This window comes from Nanorana parkeri, unplaced genomic scaffold, assembly GCF_000935625.1.
Source record: "Nanorana parkeri isolate BGI_ZX_2015 unplaced genomic scaffold, ASM93562v1 scaffold1142, whole genome shotgun sequence".
NCBI lineage: Eukaryota > Metazoa > Chordata > Amphibia > Anura > Dicroglossidae > Nanorana > Nanorana parkeri.
The window spans coordinates 347,342-356,899 of NW_017307410.1; the positions used below are offsets into that span (position 1 = coordinate 347,342).

Here is a 9,558-nt window from a genome sequence, read left to right on the forward strand (position 1 = left end):
ACACCTACCAAGTTAGATGACCTCCCAGAATCCTTCTCATCTCTCCGGTCAGGTCTGTGTTTTATTATTAGAGATAAGAGTGATGTCATGCGACCTCCCAGAATCCTCCTCACCTCTCCGGTCAGGTCTGTGTTTTATTAATAGAGATAAGAGTGATATCATGTGTCCTCCCAGAATCCTTCTCACCTCTCCGGTTAGAAGGTAAATGATTTCCAGAGTAAGATCTAATATCCTGTCAGTCATGTGACTCCTATTCTTCTCCATTCTCTGGTGGTCTGCTTTTATGTCTGTTCAAGTAATTGGAGGAGCCGTCTTGGTTGGACTGTGAGATAACAATCTGGAAAAAGAAGCAAATATAAATGTAAACCTATGTAGATGGCACACCTACCAAGTTAGAGAAAGTGGGCATGCAAGGAAGGTTAACATACATTTGACCAGAGCACTCCAAAGCCGAGGAGCAAAGGCAAGCTTTTGTTGAAACATTTCCAACCATCCTTGCAAAAACTCAACGATTGACACAACATACCACCAACACTTCAGATCAATTTACAACAGCATTCAGCTAAAAAAAGCCTTTCCAAGTGATACTAAGGTGACTTTGATCGATTTCCACCCCACTTCCAACCATTTAGCTAGACGCCCAGTTCCCACAAAACTTCCTAGTGCATGGCTAGAGTGAGAGAAAAGGGAAGAGGAGGAAGTGAGAGATATGCAGAGGGAAAGTGAAAGAAGTGAGAAGACAGATGGTGGACAATGAAGCTGGGAATACTCAGAGATGTTTTGGTGACTGGCTTTGGCCAATGGGATACATACTGTATTCTATCCAAAAGTTGTCATAGCAACTGTAGCGCCCTCTAAAATGTCACTATTCAATTTAGAGATACCTGGACTGTAACCAGTCTAGATAAAGCACTCCAAAGCGGAGGAGCAAAGGCAAGCTTTTGTTGAAACATTTCCAACCATACTTCAGTCGCAAAAACTCAACGATTGACACAACATACCACCAACACTTCAGATCAATTTACAACAGCATTCAGCTAAAAAAAGCCTTCCAAGTGATACTAAGGTGACTTTGATCGATTTCCACCCCACTTCCAACCATTTAGCTAGACGCCCAGTTCCCACAAAACTTCCTAGTGCATGGCTAGAGTGAGAGAAAAGGGAAAAGGAGGAAGTGAGAGATATGCAGAGGGAAAGCGAAAGAAGTGAGAAGACAGATGGTGGACAATGAAGCTGGGAATACTCAGAGATGTTTTGGTGACTGGCTTTGGCCAATGGGATACATACTGTATTCTATCCAAAAGTTGTCATAGCAACTGTAGCGCCCTCTAAAATGTCACTATTCAATTTAGAGATACCTGGACTGTAACCAGTCTAGATACTGATTATACAGAGCTCTGCATTCTATAGGTGTCCCTGAATCTGCTGGATTGATTGCTCCTCCTGTTGCTGAGGAAAAGGGAGAGTTGGCCAATGGGATACATACTGTATTTTATCCAAAAGTTGTTATGGCAACGACACTCTACTGCTGGGTATGGGACGGGCTGGGACGGTAGTGGACAAAACAAAGCCAATTTATTGCAAAGGCAACGCAAGGATATTTAATGAATGAACTCAATGTCTAGATAAGCGGTGGAATTTTATAGAGTCAACCTCTTTTTTATTTTGAGGACTTATAAGGCTCAGAAAAATCCAAAGGAAGGAGAGATACTGTTAACGTGACACACCAATGGAGAAGGAGATTAAAAGGTTATCATAAAATGAACATAATGCCACAAAAAAACAGTCAACATTAGTATTACTATACAAAAGCTTGCACTTCAATTTGCTGGAACAAACCAATCTCATGTCACAGTGTTCTGGTGCACCTCCTGAAGCCCACAAACCTGGAATGTGCACAATAGTCAACCAAGAACTTTGCTACAAAGTACTATGGCACACCTTCCTTCTAACCGCTCCCTATCCCATGATTCTGGGGAAATACAACTCCATAGGTTTCTAAGTTAACGACAATCCACTGTGGCATGTGGAGACATAAGCAAGAGCTAGCCTGACGCAGAGTCAAGAGTTAAATTGTATATAGACTTTGGGTCCATGGGCAAGACCGCGAGCAGTTGAGGGTGTCTACCCAAACCTTTGTAGTGCCAGCTACCAGCTAGGGAGAATAATTACACTGGATTTCTACCCAACAGGCTCCCTTTACAGAGGTACTCCACCAAATATGCTTCTTCCATGTTCTTTATGAGGGAGGTCCTCCAGTGAGTATGCTTCTTCCATGTTCTTTACGAGAGAGGTCCTCCAATGAGTATGCTTCTTCTACATTACTTATGAAAGAGGTCTTCCACTGAGCATGTTTCTTTAATGTTCTTTATGAGAGAGGTCCTCCACTATATTTTTTTATATGTTCTTTATAACAGAGGTCCTCCACTAAGTATGTTTCTTCTATGTTCTTTATGACAGTGTCCTTCCAGCGAGTATGTTTCTTCCATGTTCTTTATGAAAGAGGTCCTCCACTAAGCATGTTTCTTACACGTTTTTTTATTACAGAGATCCTCCACTAAACAAGTTTCTACCACATTCTTTATGACAGAGGTCCTCCACCAATAGGTTTCTTCCATGTTCTTTATGACAGAGGTCCTCCAGCAAGTATGCTTCCTCCATGTTCTTTATAACAGAGGTCCTCCACCAAGTATGTTTCTTCCACATTCTCTATGACAGAGGTCCTCCACCTAGTATGTTTCTTCCACATTATTTATGGCAGAGGTCCTCCACCAAGTATGTTTCTTCCACATTCTCTATGACAGAACCGAGCCAACACCACTCAGCTACTGTAGCCCATTAGATCTATTGGAGGAACACAAGGCAACGTGGCCTATGATAAGGGGCACATGTCTTGTTTGCCTTCCACCTACCCCTAGAACAAATGGACCTGGCCATGACTACCACCTACACTGTTTTTCTAGGAGTAATAAACCATAAGACATTCGTTTACTTTTTTAAGGCAACTACAAATCTTAAAAGAAGGTGTCCCTGCAAGGGAAGACCTCTTATACCCACTTTCTCCATCAGCCCGTGTCTCCTACCTTCCTTTGCTCAACACTTTTGAGATCTAACAGACCCGTACCCCTGCAATGTGCTGTAGTTCCATCCTTCAAACCCTACATCAATGCTGAGTCCTGTAGTAGCATAGTGGTCAGAGGCTGGAACTACAGTGGAGGGAGGGGGCGGGGAACAGGCATCGGACACTCCCAGAAGAGTCAAGTCCTGAAGAGACTGAGGCAAGGCACATGGGCTCCCCTAGAGGTGAGTATAGGAACTCTTCTCTTGCAGGTCACCTTTTATTTTAGGATTTTCACTACCCTCACCGAGCTGCTTTAGGTTCACCAATAGTTTTCCTTTTCTTTCAAAGATTTCACCTTTTTTAGAGCTGGCACCACTTCTATCCTTCACACTAGGGTTGCCACCTGTCCAGGATTCACCCGGACAGTCTGGGTTTCATGGCAGCAGAAACCCTGGCAGGAAGACAGGGGCAACCAAAATTAAGGTAGGGGCTACTGGCCCCCCACTGAATATAGTCTCAACTGTGATATTTACATATGAACACACCACGACTCATTCTCCCAAAAAAAATGTCTGCACATTGCAGAAGAGAGTTCGGGTTTCGCTTGAAGAAAAGGTGGCAACTCTACTTCACACTCAAAAGGTCACGTCATCCTTTTCCAGCTTCGCCAACCTAAAGGTCAAAGCTTTGTGAATAAGAGACAACGTGTCCAGCACAACCTGTCCAAAAACTGGCAGAGTGACAGGTTATTGAACCAAATCGCTTCATGGCTTCTGTTTCAATAGGCAAAGGACACGGATGAGCGCACGCGGACAGCTGGTGACTATAAACCCTGGGCAGGCTAACAAGAGGCACCCCAAAACAGAGAGGAGCCTCCTATGTACCCCTCTAGGGGCTTCAACGTACCATAGATGCCTAACTGCCCCCCATCACACTGCCTGCTGCCCCCCACCTTATTGTGTGCAGGGCACATGACCTGACTCTCACATGACATGACCCCCATCCCCTCATTCATCCAGTCCCCAGAAAGTGCTGTGACTCCCCTCTCCCTTGCACATCTTATAATAAAAAGGTATTATTACCTCCTCCTCAGTGAGCAGACAGTCTCCAGCCCAACACCCACCAGGAGGATTCCAGCACTGCTGTAGCCCCTCCCCTCCGCAGACTATGGGCTACAACAAAATGGACGACGACCTCCCTGTGCTAACGATGCTTAAACGAACACAGAAGGTTTATTCCATTTAGACTTAACGCTTGGAACGGGTGCTGTCACAAAAATGAAACTCTAGGCCATCGGTGTAGTCAGCTTTTCTCAGGTTTATACATAATGTTTACAAAAGCTGACATCTGTGCTAAAAGAAAATGGCCGCCGCCCCCCTACACTGAGGACACTTTCTTCCCTTCACATGGCTGGACTCGCCCTCTAGTGCTTGTTGTGGGTCATCGAGCAGGTGGAATGTTACAGGAAGCAAAGCAGTGTTAGACAGGCAGGAGGGGCGGGGCATCACCTCATTGTCCGCCCGCTCCGTGTCCCTATGGAAACCAGGAAGCGGCTTGATATCATTGGAACGCAAAGCGCGGAAGTGCTGAAACCATGGACCGGAAATGACACTCCCTGCATAATAATAACTGCTATATATCATTTTTATTGTAATATTCGTATTATTAATATCTATGATAATACACAACATGCATTGACACATTTATTATTATAGCACCACAGAGTATAATAATAATAACAACTATATAAAAATAAATAAAACTATATAAATAAAAGAATACAACTAAATAAATACCTAAAATAAATTAACCCCTTAGTGACACAGCTTCAGAAAAAAATATATATTTTGGGGTCTGGAAGCAATTTTGCCATTTTTTCTTTGTGTTTAATTATAATTCCCATCTACCTCATGCATTGCACCTACACATATTATTATATATTGCAGTTTTGGCAATAATAATAATAAATACATTTTTATATTTCTCCTGATTTGTTGGGTATATCATATGTCTGGGATTTCAGTTTATTTTGGGAGTTATAGTTCACAAAATACAAGGAGTGAAATACAATTTTTAGGGTGGAACAATTTTAGAATGTGGTATGTTTGGCTCCTATCTTTAATAGCCTCCTATATATATTTTCTTATAATTTTTTTAATTAAACCTTTTTAAAATTATTACAAATTTTAAAAACTTTATTTTTTTATTTTTATTTTCTTAAACTAGGGGGCACTAAGGGGTTTTTTTTTATTTACAGGGACTTTAATACTTAGTATCTCTGAGGAGAATACTGTATTCTCCTCACAGATACTTTGTATCAGTTTGTAAACACAGAGCGGGCTAGGTGTTTACAAAACACAGCAAACTGCTGCCAGTGTTCTATTGAAAGCTCCAACTCATCGAGATCTCCAACTACCTCGCTTCCGGTGCTCAGAAAGACTGGAGCTCCGTACAGTTGCGGTGCGCATATCGTTTTCAGAATACTCGTGGAGTTTGCCAGCAGCTGAATATTGTTAAAATGCAGCTGTACAGAGCTCAGTCACTCTTTGTGTTTTGCAGTCTAACGCCGTCTGGTCGAAATCTCCAACTTGCAAGTACCTGGCAGTGAGGTAGTTGGAGATTTCGACGAGTTGGAGCTTTCGATAGAACACAGGCTGTGTGACTGTCTCGGCTCTGTGATCACAGCGCTCAGCTCCCACTGTGATCACAGGACTGTGACCCCCTAAGCAGCTGTTGAGGGTCTGCCTCGGACCCTGAGGGACCCATCAACAGAAATAACTTAATGAGCTGCTTTTCCCTTCCTTGACCAGCGCTCATTGTACCACGACGGGATTATCCTGTCACTGGTCGTTAACGATAGTTCCGTCATCGGTCAGGAAGGGGTTAAAATATAAATTTGTCTAGTGGGTGGCTAAGGGGGAGTCATGGCAGAGCCATGCCATGGCAAAGCCATTACAGAAGATACAAAATCACCAGCACTCCAGATAAAAGTGTTTTACATATTTATTGTGAAAACAGCACCACAAAGTCATAAGACACAACAGTCACACAGTCTGTCGGCCTGGCACCCTGAAGGAACCTTTCTGCGCGTTGCTAGATTCTTTTGAACCATCTCACCCCAGTCCACTGTGCTACTGGTGCTTGTCTTTTTCTGCAACTACAAGACCTGATAAAAGGGGGCTGTGAGCCCCCGAAACGCGTTGGATACTCCTAAGACTCTCACGTTGGCAAGTAAAACCCAACTGGACCTAATCAACGTCGTTGGCACTCTTGACCATCTTTAGGATTAGGAAAGGATGAAGAATGTCTAGGTGCCCCATATGCTGCTTTACCTGCCTCCTCGTGACTCAGGGAATTCAAATGTGACAATAGGCAGTATTGTTGCTGCTGTTGAGCTCTATGCATTTTCACCCACTGGACATAACTGTCTCTCATCTCAAGCCATCACTGTCCTGATACGTGTTTTCCTGTAGTAAGCCCTGATGAAGGGGGTATCTGCATAAGCCTCCGAAACACGTTGGCTATTTCTATACTGTCCCCTCAAACCTACACTGAATAATGATGTATCTGGACTATTAAAAAGTGTGGCGCTTTGATAGGCAGGATTTGGACAGAATGAACGTCGTCTACGCGCCCATACACTGCTTTACCTGCCACCTCCTGACCCTGGAATCTCTTATCTTTTGTGGGAGTTGAAATGCGACATTAGGGAGGACTTCTTTGGAAATGTTTTGCCACACTCAGAGCAGCTGTACGGATGATCCCCAGTGTGAGTCCTGTGATGTTTCAAAAGATCTGACCGTTCTTTAAACCGTTTCCCGCACTCAGAGCACGAATACGGCTTCACCCCCGTGTGAATCTTCTGGTGTGACAGAAGGTTCCCCCCCTGCCTGAAACACTTCCCGCATTCCGAACAGGAAAAAGGCTTCTCTCCCGAGTGAGTCCTCTGGTGTTTAATGAGCGTGTTCTTTGCTTGGAAGCGTTTCCCACACACAGCGCACGAATACGGCTTTTCCCCCGTGTGCGCCCTTTCGTGCGTGGTGAGTGAAGATTTTCTCGAAAAACACTTCCCGCACTCTGCGCAGGAGAACGGTTTCTCTCCCGTGTGAGTCATCTGGTGTTTAATGAGCGTGTTCTTTGCTTGGAAGTGTTTCCCACACACGGCGCACGAATACGGCTTTTCCCCCTTGTGCGCCCTTTCGTGCGTGATGAGTGAAGATTTTCTCGAAAAACACTTCCCGCACTCTGCGCAGGAGAACGGCTTCTCTCCCGTGTGAGTCCGTCTGTGCGTGTCGAGGGTCGATCTTTGAGTGAAACATTTCCCGCATTGGGGACACGAAAACGGTTTCTCCCCCGTGTGGATCCTCAGGTGTCTAATAAGAGGAACCTTCCAAGAGAAGAACTTCCCGCATTCGGGACACGAGTAACTCTTGCCGACAGTGTGCTCCCGTTGGTGGGCAATTAGCTCGGCTCTCTGGCTAAAGTATTCATTGCACTCAGGACATGAGAAGGCTTCGCCCTCTCCAAGACCTGTTTGATGGGTGACGGAATGAGGGCGGTCAGAGACACTCCCGTCATGTATAGAAGGATCAGATGACAGATCTGCACTGGGAAGTACTGGAGTGAAATGTGGGGCAATAGAGTCTTCTTCTGAAGAATCAGATGTGACCTCATCCTCTTCTACTTGACCGTCTTGAGTGGTGACGGGACGTTCCTCTGGGTTGTACTCTCTGTAGCGTCCATCTGGATGAAATAAGGGATTAAGGGGGAATATGAATGTATCAAAAGGTGTCTCTGGATTCTCTAATACCATCACACACTTTGGTAGCCACGAGGGATGCACCGATACCGTTTTTTCTGTGCTCACCGATACCGAATATCTATACTGGGAGTCCCATGAAGGAAGCCGGGGGCATGTAATGACTGATTAGCCAAGAAGCCAGCTCAGTGATTCCCGTTGATGAGGGAGCATGGAGTGGACTTCCCGGCCAATCAGGAAGCCAGGAGGCTAGTCATTACCCTCCCCTGGCTTTCTGATTGAGCAGGAAGCCAGTTCCATGCTCACTGGTGATGGAGGGTGCATGGAGCCGACTTCCCGGCCAATCAGGAAGCCAGAAGGCTAGTCATTACCTTCTCCCTGGCTTTCTGACTGGCCAGGAAGCTAGTGCCATGCTCCCTGATGACGAGGGGGCATTTAGTCGGCTTCCCGGCCAATCAGGAAACCAGGAGGCGAGTCATTACTCACACTGGCTTTCTGATTGTCCGGGAAGCCAGCTCCATAGAGTCAGCTTTGTGGCCAATGAGGAAGCCAGGGGGCGTGTAATGACTCACCGCCTGGCTTCCTGATACCAGAAGTTCCGGTATCGGGAGCATTTGGGTGAGTACAAGTACTCGCCCAAATACTGTACCGGCACCAATATTGATATTAGTATTGGTATCAGTGCATCCCTAGTAGCCACTATCTAATGGATCTTCTACTTTTAAAGCCCAACTCTGGGTTCCAGGCCCTCTACCCCACAGCCTCTGCCTTTTTTCCCCCTCAGAAGGTCCACCCATATATTTTATTTAGATGTCTTCGGGCCGGTGACGCGACATGCCATGTCCTCTTCCACTGCAGATCTTCTTCAGCACTGGGTGGTCCTTAAAGCTGAACTCCAGAACTTATCTTTTATGGACACTTACTTTGGTCCAGCTTGGCTTGATCTCAGTATCTATATCTGTCTCCAGAGGGCTGATGGGGATGTTGAAACTCTTAGTAGTAGTCCACTCTACATATAGCGATAGCCATGATCTTCCGGCTGTGGCTCTACACAATGAGCACAAGGAGTCGCTCCTTTGGCACCACCGCCATTCAGAGAGCTCGTTGTGTTTTTTTCAATGAAGACAAGTCGTACTCTCAATGGACAAGGAGGAGAGGAGGGTCAGATGAAGGCACAACTTCCACCTCATCCAATCAGAGAACGCTTAGTATCCATAAAAAAAATGATGGTGTTCTCTGAATGCCGCCGATACCAAGCGAGCGACTGCCTGTGTGTAGTGTGTAGATGGGAAGCTGGTGGAGTCGCAGCTGCAAGAGTCCAGCTTAGTAGCATGGACTACTACACTCAAAGCATCCACAGGAGCCCTCCGGAGATCAGATATAGATACTTACATTGATCCAAGCTGTAAGTTTCCATAAAAGAACATTTCCTGAAGTTGAGCTTTAACCATGCAGGGAGTGGTGCCCATGTGATGATATTAGCACCACCCTCTTCATCATTACACGCTGAGAATAGGATACCATGGTGATGCCTCCTCATGCACTCACGTATGTCCTCACTTTTCTAGGTTGAATGATGCTGGGTGTCATTTAACCCAGAAGTCTAAGGACATCTAATGACCTAATTTTATTACTGGGGGGGGGGCAACATTGGAAAGGAGGCATTAGTATTACATTTCTAAGGCAGGGCAACCTCAGAACCACAGCTGGGGGTCATGCCTGTGGCTGTAAGAGTCTT

At 45.4% G+C, this 9,558-nt stretch overlaps 1 pseudogene; it reads right to left on the reverse strand.

Moving 5' to 3' along the window:
• Window positions 1-250: 250 nt before the first annotated feature.
• LOC108796628 overlaps window positions 251-9,558 on the reverse strand; it is a 38,963-nt pseudogene continuing 29,655 nt past the window's right edge.